This window comes from Rhinopithecus roxellana, chromosome 9 (genome assembly GCF_007565055.1).
Source record: "Rhinopithecus roxellana isolate Shanxi Qingling chromosome 9, ASM756505v1, whole genome shotgun sequence".
NCBI lineage: Eukaryota > Metazoa > Chordata > Mammalia > Primates > Cercopithecidae > Rhinopithecus > Rhinopithecus roxellana.
The window spans coordinates 21,086,736-21,109,053 of record NC_044557.1 but is presented as its reverse complement, the minus strand read 5'-3'; positions in this window follow the sequence as shown (position 1 = coordinate 21,109,053).

Sequence of the window (22,318 nt, the reverse complement as noted above, 5' to 3'; positions counted from 1 at the left end):
TCATCTATCTAATCATCTATTTATCTATGTAATCTATCATCTATCTTTATCTATCTTATCTTTCTTTCTTTTTTCTAATCTATTTATCATCTATCTCATCTATCTGTCTTTCTATCTCTATCATCTATCTATTATCTATCTATCTACCTATCTATCTATCTATCTATCTATCTATCTATCTATCTATCTATCTACCTCTACCATGTAGAATATAATGTGTGTGAATACACTAGAGAGTATCCAAAGGTGAAAGACAGGCAATTGGGCTAAAGAGGAAGTCTGCAAGCAGTCACTAAAGGATCCATATTGAAGATATCTTGACTGTTGCCTACTTTAGATTTGCCTCAATATATTCATACAAATTAGAGATGCTAAGACTTAGCTGAGGAGAATGATTTTGGACTCATAGGCAGGTAAGTATGATTTGTTTAATAGTAGATCCTCTAGCTATTTAAAACGTGTTAGCTCAGAGGATGGAATACATACCCACATGTATGTATACGTATATGCACATATACATAAAAACTTTTAATTAAATTCTACTACATATGTTTATAAGAGTATCCACAATTCTAGCATTAAATGATCGTCTAGCTGCACACATAAAGAGTTAATGTCAGACTTCACTCACTTACTCACATTCCTTCTGGACCTGCATACATACAGTCTTAACTTTGGTTAAGACTACTGGGAGCCGTTGAACATTGCAAAATCTTTTACATTCTCTATGTGCAACAATGAGAATTCCACACTAACTTACGGTAATGTCTGCAACCACATAGAGAAATACAGCAAGAAAGGAATAAATTAATCCTCAGCAGGGTGGTGTGGGCATGATTCTTTCTCACATAATTACACATTGAATCCACGCTATCTGACAGGAAGAATTTATCAGGTTAATTAAACTGCTTTTTTTTTTTTTTTTTTTTTTTTTACTTAAACGTTCCTGCTGCTCACACCATTTTCGTAGACTAGTGTCCATTTCTGAGGCTGAGTGAGGAGAATCCACAAACCTGCACAGCATTCGGACACTGTCATCTTCTGCATCAAAGGCGTAGGCTGAGCAAATGATGGGAAGAAGCACTTTTCGGGGCCTAAGCAGTGCTGATTATGACAGGGACTGTTTCAGGGTCCTGGATGCACTGGATAACACTAGGAAACACACTCTCAGTGGCAGGGTGGCCCATGAGTTCTGTGAAATGTTTATGTACTGAGGGGAAGTGCCTGGGGGCAGGGGGTGTTCCCATACCAGGTGACCTCTAACACCTGAGCATCACGGCAGTGGCTGCTCTTGCCTGGGTGGGGTGTAAGAGTATTTCCAAACAGAGAGGACCTACATTCTTATAAGCTCTATACCTATTCCCCTTTTGCAAAAGTAAAAATACCCTGAAATTCTACCAAAATATTCTATAATTCCAGGTCATTTACAGAGTCTCTCTCGGGAATTTACAGTAAATTTACTTGTTAGCTTGTTGATGTCTCTGTCAAGAATACACTCCATTATCTATCACGCCAGTCATTCCTTTACTAGTGTCCCTAGCCTGCTTATCACAGGCTTCCCCTTCCTAAACATCTTAGCGCTCAATGAAACAATAAGTGTCACTTACAAATAAGTCTGTACCTGTTCTCTTATACTTCATCACAAACCCTTCCACGTGGTGCCACTAAAATATACGTTATTTTCAACCTCAAAGGGCTTCGGCCTCACTCATCTGTCCATCTGCTTCATCCACAAGTTCGTTTTTCAAATTAGTTTTTTTCAAATTAGGTTTCCATTAGCTCCTTGCTCTTAGCAGCGGAACTCACTTCTAATTCAGATGAAAGAAGGAGCCACCTGATGAAGATGCTCTCAGTACTTTCCCTCTAGGTTTCCCACCTGCACACTCACCCTCCTGGGACAGTGGGGTCTGCATCCCCTCTCTGGCCTAAGGCTGATGCCCTTGCTGCCTTTCTCTCCCTGACACCTTGCATCTTCATTGGTTTGTTCGATTTTTTTTTTTTTTTTTTTTTTTTTTGAGACAGGGTCATGCTCTGTTGCCCAGGCTGGGGTGCAGTGGTGCAATTATAGCTCACTCTAGGCTGGACTCCCCAGGCTCAAGTAACCCTCCTGTCTCAGACTCCCAAGTAGCTGGGATGACAGGTGTCACCATCACGCCTGGCTAACTTTTTAGTTTTATTGTTTGTAGAGGTGGAATTTTCTATGTTGTCCAGGTTGGTCTCACACTCCTGGGCTCAAGTGATTCTCCTGCCTCAGCCTCCCAAAGTGCTGGGCTCACAGGTGTGAGACACCACATCCATCCCCATCTGGTATCTTTAGTCTCTGTCTCTTGGTGTCTCTCTTTCCTCCTCCTCTTCCCAGAGAGCTCTGGCCGCCTGTGTGGCCAAGCTCTGTGCTCCCGTAGCCACCCCAGTAGTCCACAGACATTTCTTACCAAGGTCTCAAATGACCTCCTTATTCACAGATAAACAAGCATTTCTCAAGCACAATCAGTGTCACCACAGCACTGCTCCTTGATCCTCCCTTTGAATTTCCGAGAGTCTGCTCTTCGAGGGCTTGGATACCCAGCACGCCTGGCTTCCCTCCCACCTCTGGGGTTGCCCCTCCTGCCTCAGAGCTTGGGACTTGTCTCTGCTGGATCCTTTATCACAGGACACACTCTTTAAAATATATTTTAATATCTCTAGGGGTACAGGTGGTTTTGGGTTATATGAATGAATTATATAGCAATAAAGTCTTGAATTTTGGTGCACCTGTCACCTGAATATTGTACGTTGTAGCCAATAGATTTTTTTTATCCCTCATCCCCTTTTCTCAGGAGAAGATGTACGAATGGTACCTGCGATGGAACTGCTCTCTCTGGAAGCCACATGCACACTGTTGGTTTCTGGTTCCACCCTCCTGCCATGTCCTCCCCTCTGCTTCACACCTGAATGACCAATCCAGACCTCTGCCTACAAAACATTGGACCACATGTACTTTGAATATAGTGGGAAACATAGAAACAATGGTTAAGTTATAATGTTCAATATGTGAAAGGATTGGCATGTTAAGTTACACTGAATTGATTTAAACATTCAGGGTAAAAAGAAAGGACAATATTGTATGCCATCCATTGTAGTTACACTTTAAATTATGCCATTAGAAGCCATCCATTAAGATCAAGAATTCGTTATAAAGAATATTTGGCAACAAAATTTTTTTTTTTTTTTTTTTTTTTTTTTTTTTTTTTTGCCCAGAAGAAAAATCAGAAAAGGAAACCAATAGTTGATTTCAAATTATTTTATTTTAAAAATATTTTCTATTTAATTTTGTGCACACGGCCTCCTTTTAACAAATGGATGTATGTTTATAAATCCTGTTTCTCTTTCCAAAAGAGCAACATGAATAATACATTATCAGTATAACATCCAATAAATATCAGTATCAGAGCTCACATTATTACGCTATGAGCTAATGAGAAAAATGTCAGGAAAATAATTGTGGAAAAAGATACTTATCAAAAATCTACCACTCAAAATGCTTTAAAATTACAATAAATAGATAGATAACAAGTTTTCATATGAATATTAAAAAGCCTGCAGGCTTAGAATCTTGAAGTGAGGTAAACTACTTATTCAAGCTAAAGGCCATCTGGATTCTTGGAATCAAAGTTTAAGATTTGCTTGCGCTAGCACATTGGTTCAAAGTTGATTACTAAGAAGCATACCATGGCTCGAAGAGGTTGACTGACAACCCCCCAGCCACAACGCCGTGAGCCTTGTACAGGAACACATCTCTGGCCCTCACTCCATACCATGTGGCCTTCCTTCGGTAAAATCCACGGGGGTGTGGCCTTCACATAAGTGCCTCTTTGCGAGCTCAGTCCTCTCTGATACAGGCGTCAAAACAACGTGGAACTGAATGGCCAGTCTGGGGACCTGGATTACTTGAGTGTGAGACGTGGCGTGAAACCAGTGGAAAGCGGGGGCTGCAGGTAGTTTCTGGGTTGCACTTGCTGAGGATTTCAGCTATGCATGGATGGGAGAGGATGCAGGGGAATGCAGAGGAGGTAGCAGACATGCACCAAGTCGTACACAATCTGCTCCATTTTTCGCTCATCATTTTTACCGTATTAGCTTATAAACTAACAAAGGAAGCCCAGATAGTTTAGGGGTGGCCCTGGCATTGAGTGAGACACCTGTGGGACAGTTTGGTCAGCACGTGGTCTCTCAGCGAGGTTTTGCTGTGGTTCAGGAGGCGGATGGGGAGCTGAGGGATGCTCCTTCGTGTCCCCGGAACTCCAGCCTGGTCTCCATTTCTCCTTCAAGAGTCAGGGAGGAAGGCTCCCTGGGCCCCAGGTAAGGAATTCACATCAAACAAAGAGAATAGGAAAACAGAAAATGGCTAAGATTTAAAAAAAGAAAGAAGTCACCAGGAAGGACTCCACACGGAAAGAAACGTATTAGCATACTCACCTTGTGGAAATGCATCAAGCAGGAAGTCCCCAGCCCGAGAGCTGTGGAAGGACACCTGACCCCAATTTGAGATGCCGTCCTCCTCCTCTCCCCACATGCACACTCAGGGACGTTGAACTTCGAAGGTGAGGTGCACCTGCAACCCAACACATTTGTCATAGGATTGCATCTAGACAGGGTCTGTTCTGCCATCCCAAGGCAATTAAATATATCAATAATGATGACGATCAAAGTGTAGCTACGAGATGTGTTGAGAAGGCACCATGAAAGCAAATCACAGTTTTCTGTGTACGCACACATACGTACAGAATAGACAGCAAGGTAGCGCAGTGACTTCCCACTTTATGATAAGGGCACAAGCAGCAAAAGAAATCGGTAACCTTTTACCTATAGTTAGGCACTGATTTTAGAAGTACAACAGATATTAAATGAGGTCTTTCAAGCCCCCAGTGAATTCTCATAACTACTGTTAATAATTCATAATCAATAAAACTATCTTGACATATGTTAAAGGGCACATAGAAAGCTGTGGGCTAGATGAGCACATCTGTTTGATGTAAAGTGGATTATTCCATCAGTCTTAAAATAGTACTTTAGCCAAACTGTCTTCTCAGCTTTGCCTATCTCCCCTTTGGCTGACACTAGAGCTTAGTGGCTGAAGTTTTCAGGAATCTTTCCCTGAACATTTTCGTGAACATTTCATAGTTTCACATATTGACTATTGATTGAATGATTAATATATCAAATAATAGTTTTTTACCAACATGCTGAGTACATTCTGGTTGTAAAGGCAAGCTTGAAAAGGTCTGTGTTTGCAGAGGAGAGAAGGATTTTAAAATATGGACCACGTCCTTAAGAGAGGGTGGCATGAAATAGATTTTTTTTTGGTAGGCACTATGTGATTTCTTAATGTTTTATTCACATATATTACTTCTAGGGTGCTTAAAATAGGAACATTAAAACCAAGTTAATGGTAATTTGTTTTAATAGAGTGTATTTGTTTAATCAAAAAATTTCAGTATCTGCATGTGCCTGGAACTGTTTTTACATACACACACACACACACACACAATATATATATATACATACACACATACATATTTTTGTAGATATATACTGTGTACATATATTTTACATATATATACAAAAGTATACATATATATATTTGTGTATATATATATACATATATATTGTGTATATATGTGTATATATATACATATATATATTGTGTATATATATATATACACACACACAAGGAAGTGTCAGGTTCTTCCTATTAAAAAAAAAGACGGGAAATCTAGTAAAATTCCTACCTGAATTCTAGGTGTCATCCTTTCACTGTTTTACTAGGAAGAACCTGAAACTTGAAGATAATGGGTAGCAGGACTGATATTCAAATCCAGCTCCATGCAAATCCAGAGTCCAAGGACCCACGTCACGTTCCTGTCGCTGTGTTTTGGTTTTGTGCCCGTTCAGTAAAGTCAAACACTGTAGGATTGCTTCAGATTTTCTTTCAGGGTAGACCGGATTGAGGATGGATTAGGAATGTAGTGACCAGTGGGAGCCCCAGCTCCTGTGTACAGCAAACCCCTGGGAGCTCCTGTGGCGTGGCCTGGCCTGGCCTAGAGAAGCAGCTCGGGAAGAAAGGGCAGCCAGGGGTGCCCAGAGCTGCATCGAGAGGCTGGAGGTTCATGACAAAGGCACCAACCCCGCGGCTCCTGGCAGACACGGGGCCCTGAGGGCAACAGATGCGCCTTCACCAGGAACCTTGGGCATAACAGATGTGCCTTCACCAGGAACCCTGGGCATCGTGAAATGCCGAGTGGCCTGGAGCTGACGTCCCCCGGCAGCCTGCCCTGCCTGCAGCGCTGAGTTAGAAGCCGGCAGCTTCCTGGCTGGTTTCCCGGGTTCCCCTCTGGAATCTCAGACTGAGCGGCACCTCCTCACGCAGCAAAAGCCCGTGATGGAGAGCAGGGCCACCCTCCACCACTCGGTTACGTACTTAGGTTTTGGGGATGGAAGATGATTTTTTTTTGAAATCCAGGTTGTGAAATTTAAGATTATACTGCAGCTTTTATAATACATTCATAAAACTTTGGAGTTTTTTGCTTCACAAGTGCTATAACATTTACTGTAATACCAGATTCTTCAGAATCTATCTTTTCCCCATTCTGCTTGCTATTTTCGTTCATGTAATGAATATAGACCACTTATTTTCTCTTAAGAATGTCCACTTACCACGTGGAGAGCAGCATTATGGTGCTGTGGCATTTGCTTCCGTCTATTGTATTGAAAACGCGCCAACATATTCTGGTTGGATTGAAATCCATTTAAATATGTTATCTATCTGTGCTCTTTAACATGTATTCAAATCTATTTAGTATTATGACTGACTTTTAATTGCTATAAATTCTGAAATAAAGTATCAGTATCATTTTGGATTTCATGAGTAGATGCGTTTGGTTTTGAAGTCCATAACTTATGATGAACAAAACTATAACATATAAATACATAATAACATGATTATATTATATAACATGTAAAACACATAAGATAAACAGTGTATAGTATCATAGATAAATATAGACTATACACACATACACTCACGTATTTTTCAGCCGTGTGAGGTGGGTTTTTATTGGAGCTCATTGAAAAATCACTTCCTATCTAAGTCACCTGTGCCTACTTGATAGCAGTACAGCACGTCTGTATCCATAGGTGTGTAAATTATGCTATCTGCTTTGGAAAAGAATTTTAAAGTCATCTTCAATATGTTGGTGTAGTAAAATTGGGATTTGTGTCATCTATCATAGTGAAGTATGTGAAAATTATTTTCTGTCAGTATTCAAACATACATGCTTTTATGTTTTTACTCTTAAAGTATATTTGTAGCAAAATATATTAGACAGGATGCAAATCGGACCTACAAAAGGGTCTTTTAGAAATGTTAATTTATATTTGTGCTGCCTTCATGAAACTTTAAAGAGAAGCCCTTTAGGGCCTGGCGCACGCGTTTGGAGCAGTTGCTGTGGTGGTTCTTACATGCATCCTGGTTAAAAACCACAGACTTAAGAAGCTAAATGTTTCGAGTGGAGAAAGGAAGAAAGTAATCGATTGAAACACAGATGTTTAATTCTAAAATTAGAGGCATTTGAGTTGATAAGATGATTTTAGAAGGAAGCTACGACAAACACAATAAAGAATTTCTCAAGAGCCCCCGAAGGGCTCACAAGGAAAGCCCGGGATGGAGTCCCGTGGAGCCGTCACCAGCAGCAGTAACAGGAGTTCCCGCAGCCCTCACCCCGGACACCCCAGCCCACCCCACAATGGGCTGTTATGGAATATGGAAGCAATTCCATGGAAACCAGGCAACTTCACGGACTGGAGGGGGAGGCTGCAGAAGCCTTGTCGTAAACAGAAATACAAACTGTACAGAAGCTTCAGTCTTCAGTTGTGTGCCATAGATTAAGTGATCTTTGTGCTGATACACCATGCAGCTTCAGGGATACTGAACAACAGCAAACACTTAAAGATGGGGTCCAGAGAGCAATAGACGCCTGTGATTTCACTCATTCATCTTCACCCGCCAGCCTTGGCTGGGTGCTGGCTCCATGGAGGACATTGTGATAAATTGGATGTGTAGCATCACTCTGGAATCGCTATTTCCAGTCCTTGCTGGACATTTGAGTTCACCTGTGGATCTCATGGCAATACTGATAGCTGATCACAAGCCCACATCTCATGTTCCAGAGATTCCACTTGATTCTGTCTATGGTGGAGCCCACATCAAAGTGAATTTTTAAAGACTCCCAGGTGACCCCAAGGCACAGGCAGAATTTAGAACCACTTTTCAGGAAGAAGAATGCCTTTGTATTAATGGTGTAGAAATATTTGATAATATTGAAGTATATGAATAAGAGATATATGCTAAAATGAAGGTAGACAAAGATATAGTTTATATAGAACTTTGAATATTATAATATGGTTTTCTCAGGCAAGGAATTTTGTTTACACAGTTATGCTATATCCATATTTGCAGGAGAAGAAATTGTCTCATGAAAAGACATGAAATAATACTAATTCACACATACAACGTGCTACATTAGAGGACAGAAAATATAATATGAAATTAATAGGCTTGACATTTAGAGAGGCAATCTTGCCAAACAAAAGGCAGTTGTGTTCTGAATAACAATAGATGATTTTGTATGGGTTGAAAATGTGTGAAAGCTAACATGAATAAATTAAACACACACATGCAGATACACACACAGAACACAGACACACAGACACACACACATACAGACACACAGATACAGACATACAGACATACAGACACACACACAGACATACAGACACACACACAGACACACACACACTTGTAATTGGATCTTCAGGTTTTTACTTGGTAACTCTAGGACTGACATGCAGCTGGAAGACAATTAATATATTTAAAACAGGTGGAAAATCTTCACCAGTTATAAAACATCATAATTTGTTGATTTTACCTGCCGTTTCTATTTTAGAAATATAATAAGCCCATTAAGTGTGAACCAAATGTTGAAACAAAATAGTCTTTCTAGATACAGTAATTAATATTTTAACACATATCAAAAGTTTATAACAACAATTTTCACGTTTATCATATCCTGATTATTATAGTTGTTACTATTAAAAGAGTTAATAGATGTGAAAATGTTTTGTGAGTACACACTGCTCTCTTCTCCATGATGCTAGCAGGACAGATGAGATGTACTATCGATCTGAAAGAAAAACCAGATGGTGTCAAATGAGTCATTCAAGTAAAATCATGAGCAGAGCCATAATTAGACACATTTACATGTTTCTTTCTTTCTTTCTTTTTCTTTCTTTCTTTCTTTCTTTTTCTTTCTTTCTTTCTTTCTTTCTTTCTTTCTTTCTTTCTCTTTCTTTCTCTTCCTTCCTTCCTTTCCTTCCTTCTTCCTTCCTTCCGTCCTTCCTTCCTCCTTCCTTCCTCCTTTCCTTCCTTTCCTTCTTCCTTCCTTCCTTCCTTCTTTTCTTTCTTTCTTTTCTTTCTTTTTCTCTTTCTTTCTTTCTTTCTTTCTTTCTTTCTTTCTTCTCTTTCTTTTTCTTTCTTTCTTTTTCTTTCTTTTCTTTCCTTCTTGTCTTTCTTTCTTCTTTCTTTCTTCCTTTCTTGTCTTCTTTCTTTTTCTTTTTTTCTTTCTCAGTGCAGTCCTGAACTCCTGAGCTCAAACAATACTTCTGCTTCAGCTTCCTGAGCAGCTGGGACTTCAGGCATGAGTTACTATGATCAACTAATTTTTGTATTTTTTTGTAGGGATAGGGTCTCACTTTGTTGCCCAGGGTGGTCTTGAACTCCTGACTTCAGGCAATCCTCCCATCTCAGCCTCCCAAATCTCTGGGCTTACAGGCACGAGCCACCACACCTAGCTGTCAAGTCTTCTTTCGTGTCCTGGCTCTTTCTATACCTGTCTCCCCCAAACACAAACACACACACACACACACACGGCACACATATAGACACATACACAGACACACACACACACACACACACTTTTGCCAAGTTGCATATGTCTGTGCCTATAATTTTACCTGTATCTGCACATATGCATATGTTTACACCTGTTTGTATTAATGTATTTATTTGTATAAAAGAAACAAAAAGACCACAGGGCAAGCCTGTCCAACCCCTGGCCCACAGGCTGTATGTAGCCCAGGGTGGCTTTGAGTACTGCCCAACACAAATTCCTAAACTTTCTTAAAACATTATGAGATTTATGCTTGTACCATTTTTTTTTAGCTCGTCAGCTGTCGGTGTGTTAGTGTATTTTATGTGTGGCCCAGAAAATTCTTCTTCTTCCAGTGTGACCCAGGGAAGCCAGAAGATTGGACACCCCTGCTAGGGTCAACGGTGAAATGAAACCTAGCCCATGCTTTGTTCAACCTGCCACTCAAAGTCAAGCTTTCCCACCACACATGGTCTCTGCTGTAATTTTCCCAGTCATAGGAAGCTCCCATTTCACAAAATGCTTGAGGGTCTCCAGTCATACATAATGAATTCCTTTCCTATTTATTGGAGCATTTTCTCTGAAAAAATGCCTGTCATTAGCTGTAACTTACTTTCAGAAGCTGGACAAATCTGTTTAAAATCACGCCTTCAATGCTGATTCTCAAACTCCTGGACTCAAGAGATCCATACAACTTGGCCTCCCAAAGCGATGGGATGACAGGCACAAGCCACCACGCCCAGCCTTAAATGCCCATTTTCGTACATGTGTTTTATTGGTTTTGTGATCTCCAAACTAAAAGAATAAAGGGCAGAGGCTGGGGGGAAATCTGTTACTGTGCGGGTATCCACTGGTGATACATATTTGATGTGTGTTCCTTTACTTAGTCCTTATAACTGACCTCCTAGATTTGTGTTGTAATGGCCTTTAAAGATGAATGCTCTGACTCAATGGCATGAGGTGACACTGCCCTCAGCTGTTAAGGGCCAGAGTCCCATCCAACTAAACCTCAGTCTCTGTCATTTAATAGCACTTTTATCCCCACTAAATCATAATCTCCCCCTGCCCACACCATCCTCAAGAGATAACTTGAACAGATTTTTTTCTAACATGTAAGATTGGACCACTTTTGGCAATCTGAAAAATCTTCCTGGAATTTTACTTCCTTTAATTAATTAATTTACTTTTAAAATTTAGTACTTTTTCTCTGGAAGACGCAGGAGAAAGCAATGGCTGAGATGTGAGGGAGCCCTGTGAAAAAAATCCAGTGTCCAGCACTGACTCAATTTTTATACCCTGCTGTGTTGGCCCCACTTTAGCCTCCTTTGTTTATCCTCTCTTGCTAAATCTTACACATTTACACTTTGTTTAGGCTGTTTTCCAGATTTGTATTTCAACCTCCCATCAAGTTCTGTGGGACTCTCTTAGGAAGTTCTACTACTAGGACAATCCCAGGAGTCCCAGCTCGAGAGATTAAGACCTATACTTATTTGGGAGGGTATTTAAAATGAATGCAATGAGCAACATGTTCAGAACATACATAAAAAGAGCTACAAACAATGTAGGTGGTCATCTCTGCTTTATCTTTTATTCTTGTAATTCTTCATTCACATTTTCTATATTTTTCTATATCTCAGCATACATCAGGATGTATCTTTACATACAGGAGTATATCCTAAGACTATTGCAAAGAGGAAGCCATGTATTATAGGCCTCTTGCTCTTAATACACCCTCAAGGGAGAATTTTGTTATCTCTGACCTGCCTTAGTTCCTGGGATTCAGTACAAGAACATATTGGAAACGTAGTACATCCTGAGACTTTATAAGAAGCTGAAATATCTTTACCAGGAAAGAAAAAAAAAAAAAAAAAAACAAAAAACTCAGCATAACTTCACCTTTACTTTAATTATTTATCTACAACAGCACAGAAGAAGGTATTTTGCTCAGTACCAAATTTATTCAAGGCAACATGCTCAGGTCTGGTCACAAAGAATAAATAATTCCTACCCAAGAATTTGAAAGCAACTCTTTCCGCCCACCTCTCTGGAGAAACAGCTTGTTTTATCTGACTTGGGTTTCCACATGAGTAAGTCTGTCTCCATCGCAGCATATGAAAATAGAAGTGTTTCTTGTTGGTTTCTCTGTATTTGCTGGATAGCTTTTTTCTTTTAAATAGTGTTGCATTAATCAAAATGCCTTCCAAGTTCCAACAACATGTGACACAGTTGTTTTCATTATTCCACAGCTCATCTCCCAATTTCTTTCATACCTGAAGATTAAACATTCATTTTTTATAAGTATTCCAAGGTGGTGGATATGATACTGAATTTTTTTCTTACTTTCAATCTACTGTTCTGGGATATTTTCTTAGATCATTTCAATGAAAGTGTGATAGGCCCACATGCAATTTTGATATTCTTTATATAACCATAAAACTTCAGTGAATAGTGATGCAAATTTACTATGCATCTAGAATATATTCAAAATCACAATATACTTTAGTTTAAATGCATGCACATGACTTATAAATAAGACATGCACAGAGTAAAAAGTCACATTTAAATTGCTCATGAAATCAGTGAAGAAAAGGAACAAAACTTTTAAGGCAACACACTTGGGTCTCGGCAACACAGCAGAGCCCTGTAGGTTCTGGGGAGGGACCCAGATGGCTAATTTGAAGTATTAAGAATAGGGAAGAAAGCAAGGAAAGAGAGCTGGGGCCATGGGGGTTGATCTTAGATCCACAAAAAGGAAGCAGCTACCTGCAACACCGTGTTTCCAGCTGTGGAGGCTACAGGGTGTGAGCTCACATATTCTGAACACTGTAAGGCCACATCTAAGATGCAACTTGATAGAGTCTATATATATTAATAAGACTCCAATAAGACAGTACCTTCAAAGAGTCTTAGCTTTGAATGAAGACAGAAGGGGCCCTTTTGCAGAATAAATATTTAAAACAGATACGTTGTATTAGGAAATATTTTAAAAACATTCGCTTCCCATGCACTATACAAAATATGTTAGATTAATATACTAGTGTAGATTAGAAAGGCAATATAATTCTATTCATGCTTAGAGGCCTCGCCTCTGTTTAATGTTTTTTGTTGTTACTAAGGGAAGACTTTGGGGTGCTTTTATTCTTTTTTGTTGGTTGTATGATTATCTTTTGTAAGGTAGGTAACCTACGATAGAACATAAAGCCTAATGCAGATGTCTAGTAATAATACTCTTTCTTGGACTTGTTTACTGAATCAGCAATCAAACAGGGATTTTAATGCGATGAAGACAGAAATGAGCAAGTATAATTCCGAGTGCCTGCCCAGCTTTTCCTGTAAGGCCGCTGACCTGCCATCATTTCTGTAGTCTGTGTAGAGGGGAAAATCCCACCAAAGTGGAAGAATAGAGTAAGCAAAAACGTAAGACTCTGTCATACAACCAGACTCAGAGAGGAAACACAGCAGCTCGCAAGGATCTACCTTCTACTATGCAGAAAATTCATATTGACAAGCTAGATGCTTTTCCACCCAGACTGAATACCAGGCAAAGATGTCCACTCTCACCACTGCTATTCAACATTGTACCAGAAGTTCCAGACAATGTGACAAGGCATGAAAAAGAAATTCAAACTTAGGTATTGTGAAAGGAGAAGTAAAATCTCTTTATCCACAGATGACATGATTCTGTATTCAACAAATCACACATAATCTAGAAAAGATATATCTATACGATCTTGTGTATGAGTTTAGCAAGATAAGGCAAGTAAGATTGGTGTGCAAAAATCAATTGTAATTGTACATCTCACAATGAACAGTCTGAAAACCAACTTAGAATAAAACAATGTCCTTCAAAATAGCATTTTAAGGAAAAAAATATTTAGAAATAACTATTCCAGGAGAAACACAAGATATGAACACCGAAAACTACAAAACTTTAGTGAGAGAAATTAAAGGTCTAAATAAATGTGGACACACACACTATGTTCATGTATTGGAAGATTCCATATTGTTAAGATCACAATTCCTCCCAACTGACTGTATAGTGTCAATGAAATACTTATCAAAACTCCAGCAAGTATTTTTATAGAGCTTGACATGCTGATTTTAAGTGTACATGAAAATCAAAAGACAGAATAGCCAAAACTATTTAAAAAAAAAAAAAAATAACACATTTTAGAAACGTGTACTACTTGATTTTTAAACTTTCTAAAACCTAAAATAAGCAGGATGATGTGATACTCATGGTAATGGCAGAAATTACAATCAATGGAACAGAACAGAGAGTCGAGGTAAAAATCCTGGTAATTGATTTTCAGGAAAAGGCTCAAGACAGCTTAATGGGGAAAGGTTAGTATTCTAGACAAATAAATGATTCCTTTCCACACTTCATGAAATTTTAGCCAAGTGGATCACAGATAAATGAAACCCAACATAAACTATGCAGTTTTTACAAGAAAACAAAGGAGCAAATGTTTGTAAACTTGGTTTCAGTCAAGATTTTTTTTTATCTATGACACTAAAGCATGATCCATAAAAGAAAATGCTTGAGAAACTGAACTTCACTTAAAATTTAAATTTAAAACTATTCTTTTCCAAATACCTCACCAGTAAATAAAGAAAGGTGACACACACACGCACACACACACGCACACACACTCACATACACTGGCTGCAGATGAGAAGAAATAATTGAAAATCAGATAATATAGGACCTGAATTCAGAATATATGAAATATTATTACAATTTGGGAACAAATGAAAAAGACAAACAACCCAATCAAAAGGGGCAAGATATTTGAATATATTAAACCAAAGAAGTTATCTTCATGGTTATTTTAAATACATGAGAAGATGCTCAATGTCATTAGTCATTAAAGAGATGTAAATTAAAGTTACAGTGACACGCCACTAGCAGTGACTAGAATGGCTTTAATGCAAAAGTCTGACAGTATGGCAAGAGTGCTGAAAAGCTGGGAATCTCTTACATAGTTCATGGGAGGGTACTCAGATAAAGCCACCTTGTAAAGTATTTTGGAAAATTCTAAGCAGTTAAACATGTGTTTTCTATATGACCCAGCAATATTACTCTTATGTATGTATTTGAAAAAATGAAAATACATTTGCACAAAAAGACCATAACTCAAATGCTTTGTGCTCTATCCAGAAAAGGGCAATAACTGGAACCACCCCAAGTAAGTGAGGAATTGGCAGACACTTGGTGTTGCATCCATAGAAGGGAATATTACCCAGCAGTAAGAAAGAGGGGCTACTACCCTACACCACAACAGAGATGAACCTCAAAGGCACAGTGCTAAGTAAAAGAAAAAAAAGCTACATGTCGCATGGTTCCTCTTATAGAATAGATGTGGAAAACAAGACAAATGGAGGCAAAAAGCACACGGGTGGATGTCTGGGACTTGGGATAGAATTGGGATTAACTGAAAAAGGGCATGGCATGAAGAAGTTTTTATGGTGTTGATGGAAGTATTCTAAAACGGGATTGTTATGGTTGTGATCACCCACAGGTCACATGTGTCAGGGCTCCGGATTAACCTGCCTGGGGGAGTGCTTATGACTCATGGCTGACACCCTGCCTTGAGAAAGAAATCTTATCATGAGTGCCTCAAATCTCTTGGTGAGTTCTTCAAATTGTTGTGCTGACATTGAAGAAGACACTGATTTGTTGCTAAGTCATGAAGTCTTCCATTTCTGAATCATGAAGTTTTTCTGATTGTCTTGCATGTTTTAGCCTGTGTGTTGAAATCTGTAGCCAGTGATCACGCCCTCTGCATTGTGTCCTCCAGTGAAAAGGACAGCTCCAGTGTGAAGGGTACCCCTCTCTTCTAAACTTCCCCATGAGAGCCTTCCAAGTTGTAGCAGATTCTGAACATACCCAGCTTTGTTACTATGTCTTCCAGGGTCAGTCTTCACATTTGGCTTCCAATAAATTTTATCAAGTTATTTTTGCCTCAATTGCCTTAATTTCAGTCTACAGTTGCACTTTTGTATACATTTACTAAAAATCTTTGAACTGTAAACCTACAATGAGTCATTTTTATTGTGTGTAAATTATTCATTAATAATACTATTTAAAAACACATAGGAGAATCAGAAATATTTAGAGAAAGTTGAACCTTCCAATGTCCAAAATCTACCAATGTGTTCTCTGCTTTGATCAATCATGCATTTCAACATCTACTTTTTATCATCGTATTTTCATAAAGCACCTTTATATGATAAGGTCAAAGCTTTGACAAAAATAAGTGGGCGTGTTTGTTTAAACATGAACCAAAAATAAAAGTATTAAAAATACTTTAAAATGTCAAACAGCTGCATTAATAAAATTATTGACTCTTGTGATAAAAATTGGTTATATTTTATTCTTCACTAAACATGTTTTAGTGGCTATTAAAAAGTGTCAGTACAAAAACAAGCTATGGGAAAAGGAATTCTAATTCAATAAATGGTGCTGGGATAACTGGCTAGCCATATGCAGAAGACTGAAACTGGAACCCTTCCTTACCTTTTGTACATGGTACCTTTTTGTACCATGTACAAAAATCAACTCAAGCTGGACTAAAGACTTAAAAGTAAAACCCAAAACTATAAAAACCCTGGAAGACAATATAGGCAATACCATCCTGAACATAAGAATAGTTCAAAGATTTCATGATGAAAATGCCAAAAGCAATTGCAACAAAAGCAAAATTCGACAAATGGGATCTAATTAAATGAAAGAGCTTCTCCACAGCAAAAGAAACTATCAATAGAGTGAACAGACAACCTACAGAATAAGTGAAAACATTTAAGCTGTGCATCTGACAAAGGTCTAATATCCAGAATCTATAAGGAACTTAAATTTACAAGAAAAAAAAAATCCCATTAAAAAGTGGGTGAAGGACATGAACAGGACACTTTTGAGAAGAAGACATACATTCAGCCAACAAACATATTTAATTTTTATTTCCCTATAAAATGTTTATTTCCCTATAAAAAAACTGCTCAGTATCACTGATTATTAGGCAAATGCAATTCAAAACCACAATGTGATACCATCTCACACCAGTCAGAGAGGCTATTACTAAAAAGTTGAAAAATAACAGATGCTGACAAGGTTGCAGAGAAAAGGGAAACTTTAGACTTTGTTGGTGGGAGTGTAAATTTGTTCAGCCATTGTGGAAGCAGGGTGGCAATTCCTCAAAGAGCTAAAAATAGAACCATCATGCAACTTAGAACTTCATTACCAGGTATACAGCCCAATGAATATAAATCATTCTACCAAAAAGACACCTGCACCCGAATGTTCATTGCAGCATTATTTACAATAAAAAAATACATGGAATCAATCTAAATGCCCATCAATGGTAGACTGGATAGAGAAAATGTGGTCCATATATACCATGGAATACTATGCAGCCATGCAAATGAATGGGGTCATGTCCTTTGCAGGAACATGGATGGAGCTGGAGGCCATTATTCTTAGCAAACTAATGCAGGAAGAGAAAACCAAATACTGCATGTTCTTACTTATAAGTGGGAGCTGAAGGATGAGAACTCATGGACACAAAGACGGGGGAATAGACGCTGGGAGCTACTTGAGGGTTGAGGGTGGGAGGAAGGAGAGGAGCAGAAAAAACTATTGGGCACTGGGCTTAGTACTTGAGTGATGAGATAATCTGTACAACAGACCCTGGTGACACAGGTTTACCTATATAGCAAACCTGCACATGTGCCCCTAAACTTAAAATCAAAGTTAAAAAAATTAAAAAATAAAAGGTATCAGTGTAAGTCTCAATGTTTATTTCCCTATTAAAAAACGTAAAAATAAGATTAACCAAGACACAGAAGTAATTTATCGTGTACAAGTCAGAATAGACAGCATAGGTTACACTGCCATGACATGTGAGTCCCAAAACATGGAAAATGCCAACACAATTGTACTTTTCACTCATGTAACACTCACAGTGAGTCCAGGCAGTTCTTCCTCATAACTTTCCACTGTATGAGTCACAGTGTTCCAGACTGCTTCAGTCTTATGATAACTTTTCATCAATATGTGCTTTTCCTAGGTCAAAATGAAAAAAGCCATGGGAGAGTTGAATTTCAACAACCAAATGCTTCCATGGGGAAATAATTAATGTTGCTTCCATTTGCATTTCATTGGCCAACACAATTCCTATTTTTTTTCCTAACTTGCAAAGTGAAAAAAGAAAAATCATCCCATGTGCCTGAAGTAGGAGAGAACCTGATATCAGTGAACAGTCAACAATGTCTCCCCTGCAGAAATAATTTTTCAAACTGTATAAAAACAAAGTACATTTTCAAAACAGTAGCAAAATTTGACAGGACAGCAAGCAGTCTCTTAGTTATCAGTTAGTTTCCATGAAGTAAATATCCATCTATCAAATGCTCCGTGTCATGGATCCACAGCAAATGTTGGTGCTTCTGATGAAATGAAAAGAAGCCAAGGATCTGTCATCGGACGAGAAGGCATCACAATGAGTTATGATAATGTGTGTTTCCAGGTGCTTAGAGTTTGGACTCTGGTCAAGAACTTCCCTTGAGTTTCCCCCTATTTCTTCATTATTTGTATTTTCCCCTGGTGTTTTTTTTTTTTTTTTTTTTTTTTGCTTCAGCTTTCCTACAATATCAATACTATCTTATCTTCTAGAAAACTAAAGAATGAAAATGTTAAACTCTTCACATGGGCACTCTTCTGGGACAACAGAGCCCCACCAGCAGGCCTGCAGGGGCCCAGGAGGAAGACCACCCCCATCCAGGGGCAAACACAAGGACAGAACTAGCAGGGTGTCCACCCAGCTCCCACAGTTTTAGAGTGAGAGTCACTCAATAGGTGGTTGACATTTTGATGAAAAATTCTATGACTGTGCCGTAGATGAGGAGTATTGATAAACTCTACTCAGAAACGCAGGGTCGTGATGTCCTTTTGGTGCAGCAGATTGATTAGCCTTGGGTCGCTAGAAAAGAAAGCCTGAAGACAGTCACACATGCCAATGCATTTTGGGGTCAATTCCTAGGCATTTGGGAAAAAGGGAAGTGAGTCAGACAAGGAGTGAAGGCAGTCATTGCAATGTGAAATGTCTCCTTTCGGGCACACAGGTCACCGTCCTTCATAACTCTCTGTCGAGACGAAAGGAAGAGTAGTTCCGCTTGATTTTTTGAGTTTCAGTATCTCAGTGCATTCCATGGGTCAGTGAAAGCCCTTTGCTCATCTGAGCCATGCTGCCGGGATCCTCTAGGAAGCTGAGGAAATGGAGGTCACAGCCACAACGCAGAGTTAGGTCTGCATTCAGGAGGCTTTTCCAACTCCATAAGGCTGGATAACACTGCCAGAATGCCGGACTGAAGCCAAGAAAGCCAGCAGTGCTTGGAGATGAGATTCTGGTGTCCATACCCCAGGGTGTTCCATAGAGCGGGCAGGCAGAGCTGAGGGAATCTAGGGGTATGTACAGACTGGGTTTGATGTTTAGGTTGTGTCTTTCACATCACCAAATATTTAGATTTAGTAGCAGGACTTTGATCCAATAGGAAGGAGAGATGTTTTGGGTGTGAAAGTCGGGTGGAAACAGGCCCAATGTCCGTGATTTTATCTGTTATCTTGAGATAGCCACCATTATGGGGGTGTATTTCAGGGTATTTATGCAATGGCTTCAAATACAGCTTTAAGGTATAATAATTATTCCCTTAAAATGTGACATAAATATGCCAACTTCAGCTACAATTTCAACGCAGCAAACTGTAAATTTGGGGTGATCTTTTATTAGACAGAATATTTTTTTCAATTTCAATTATTTTTAGTTTTTGTGCTTCTCTATTTTATGATGGTTCTTATGGTAATCCTCATATCCTCATGCAAACTTAAATCTCTCCTTCAGTTTAATCCTTTAGTTGATGATTTGGAGGAGTAGACAAATCAGTGAATTTTGCTGCTTATGTAAATTCTCTTTTGATTCACCGCCACCTAGATATCCACCTAAACAATTAGTCATTGAGAATTAGGACATGGTCTTCATCTTGAAGTTTTACATCATTTTTCCCCTTAAGCAAAGACATGAGTGATTTTCCAAAGTAGGTATTAGCCCTGCAGTGTATAGAGAATCTAGAATTCATGAAGGGTTTTGTTAGCTTACCTACTGAGAGAAAGGCATCCCATTTCCCATACTAAACTCCTCCCCAATAGTATATAATGTCTAACTTCAGAAACTAAGCAAGTATCTAAGAATGTCTTAATTATTTTCTCTTGAAAAACAATTATGTTTCATTACAAGGATCTTCTGGTTTAAATGTAGCAAAACAAAGTAAGTGTTTGATCGAAGCATAACTGTCATTCCCATAACCACACACTCCCAGATTGTACTAAAAACCTCAAAGACTATGCACAGAGAACCACAGAAATAGAGTTTCATTTGTTCTATGAGAAAATTTCTAAGATCAAATTATTATTATTCACAAATGTGAGAATAATGGTGACAATTGTTCTAATTTGTTCCCTTTATTAGTTCCACGGAGACATCTCTGCTTACATTACGGAGTGTCCTAATGGTTCATATGGGTGTTTACCAGGATGTGACAAATGCATTAACCTTGAGGAAAAAAATAATGATTAAGGCAAATTGTATAATTTTCATCTTTATCATTACAATGCTGTTTGGGGGAAACAATTGCCTAATAATTTCACCCCAAGAACAATCAAGGAATAACATGAGGATGACTAATGCTATGTTTAAAATGGGACTGAAAACGCCTTTGGTGCACGTCTGCCTCCCTCCCTCACCACTTAGCCAATTATTCTCCAGGAGTAGGCACAGGTAATTACCTAGGGCTCTAACTGAGAGATGCGGCTGTGAGAGTGAAAACAGCTTAAAAGCCGGTAGAAGAGAGAATTCCGGTTTAGCATCAAATCCATGAGCAAATGTTGAAATCAGTGTCAGAAAACGTTAAGAGAAAATGATAGATGCTATGGGCTAAATAAGAGAACAAGCAAATTAATTCCATTTTATTCCTATGTGCCCCAATCTTACACAAAATTTAAGAGCATAAAATCTTCACGTGCTGGTTTTAAAACACATGTGCAAGTTCTTTGACCTGTCTCCCATCCAAAGGTCGAGCTGACATGGCTTCTTCTCGAGCATGGGAGAGTCTTTTTAACTGCCTTGAGGAATAGAACAGAACAGAACAGAATAGAATAGCCTCTGTGTGACTTTCAAAACTAGATCAGAAAGTGCCACTCAGCTTCTCCACTTTCCTTCAGAACCCAGTCACCATGGTGTGTGGAGGCCCAGCCCACAAGGAGGGGCTATGCAGGGGCTCCGGGCAGCTGCCCCGCTGGGGTCCCGACCAACAGATGGCAGGATGACTTCAAGAGAACTCCAACCACATGTTCTTTAGAACCTTGGAAACTCAAGGCGAGGATCACCTCACTAGCCAGACAGCATAGAACCATGAGAGATCATGGAAATGTGTGATTGGCTTGTTTTCTGCCCCTGAGCCCTGAGTGGGTTGTTATGTGACTATGGATACTATCCATAGGCCACTGTCTCCTGCTTCAGTTACGAGAGTATGAGGAGAGAGCCCTGAATGACTGGGTTCCATGAATTTCACCCCAATATTTATTTTTGTATGTGGATGAATGGTGGTTTGCTCACTTATACTTCGGGTGAAAATTTAAAACAACAACAACAAAAACCCATGACTCTGTAGCTCTCTCTAGGGGCCATCAGAGTAAAGAGCTAGCAGACGTCTCTGGTCACGGCAATGAAACGGACTTTCAGTTCTCCTCAGAGACTGCTCAGTGCAATTCCTTCAGGTAAGACAGGGCACACGTCAGTTAGAAGCTCTTCATTTAATGAGCTTACATATTTGGCAACATTGCATTAATCCGCATCCTTCATAAATGTGTGATGAGTGGAAAAAAATGAATGCACTCCACAGTCCAGCAGACACCAATGGTTGTCTTCACTGAATACTGTAATGTGGACTGGTTTGCTCACCCATCACAAGCTGTAATAATGAAAACCTTAAAATTCTGGGCCACATCCTACGGGAAGAAAGCAAAACCCTTGCACAGGGAGAAGATTGTGAGAGGGACACAGACCTATGACGGAGACAGGGCTTAGCATGAATAGTGGGACGTTCCTAGGCATGTAGTGGACTTCTAATTTTCTTGTCATCAAACAAATGTGCTTAAGGTAGAATTTGGACCCTTCGCCAGTTTCATATGCATAGCACAGATTGAAACATACTATCTTTCTTTTTCTTGTCAATTTTTTCCATTTCCTGAATGGCCCAGAAATATAGGCTATTAATATAATGAGACAACTCTTTCCCTACTATCAAGA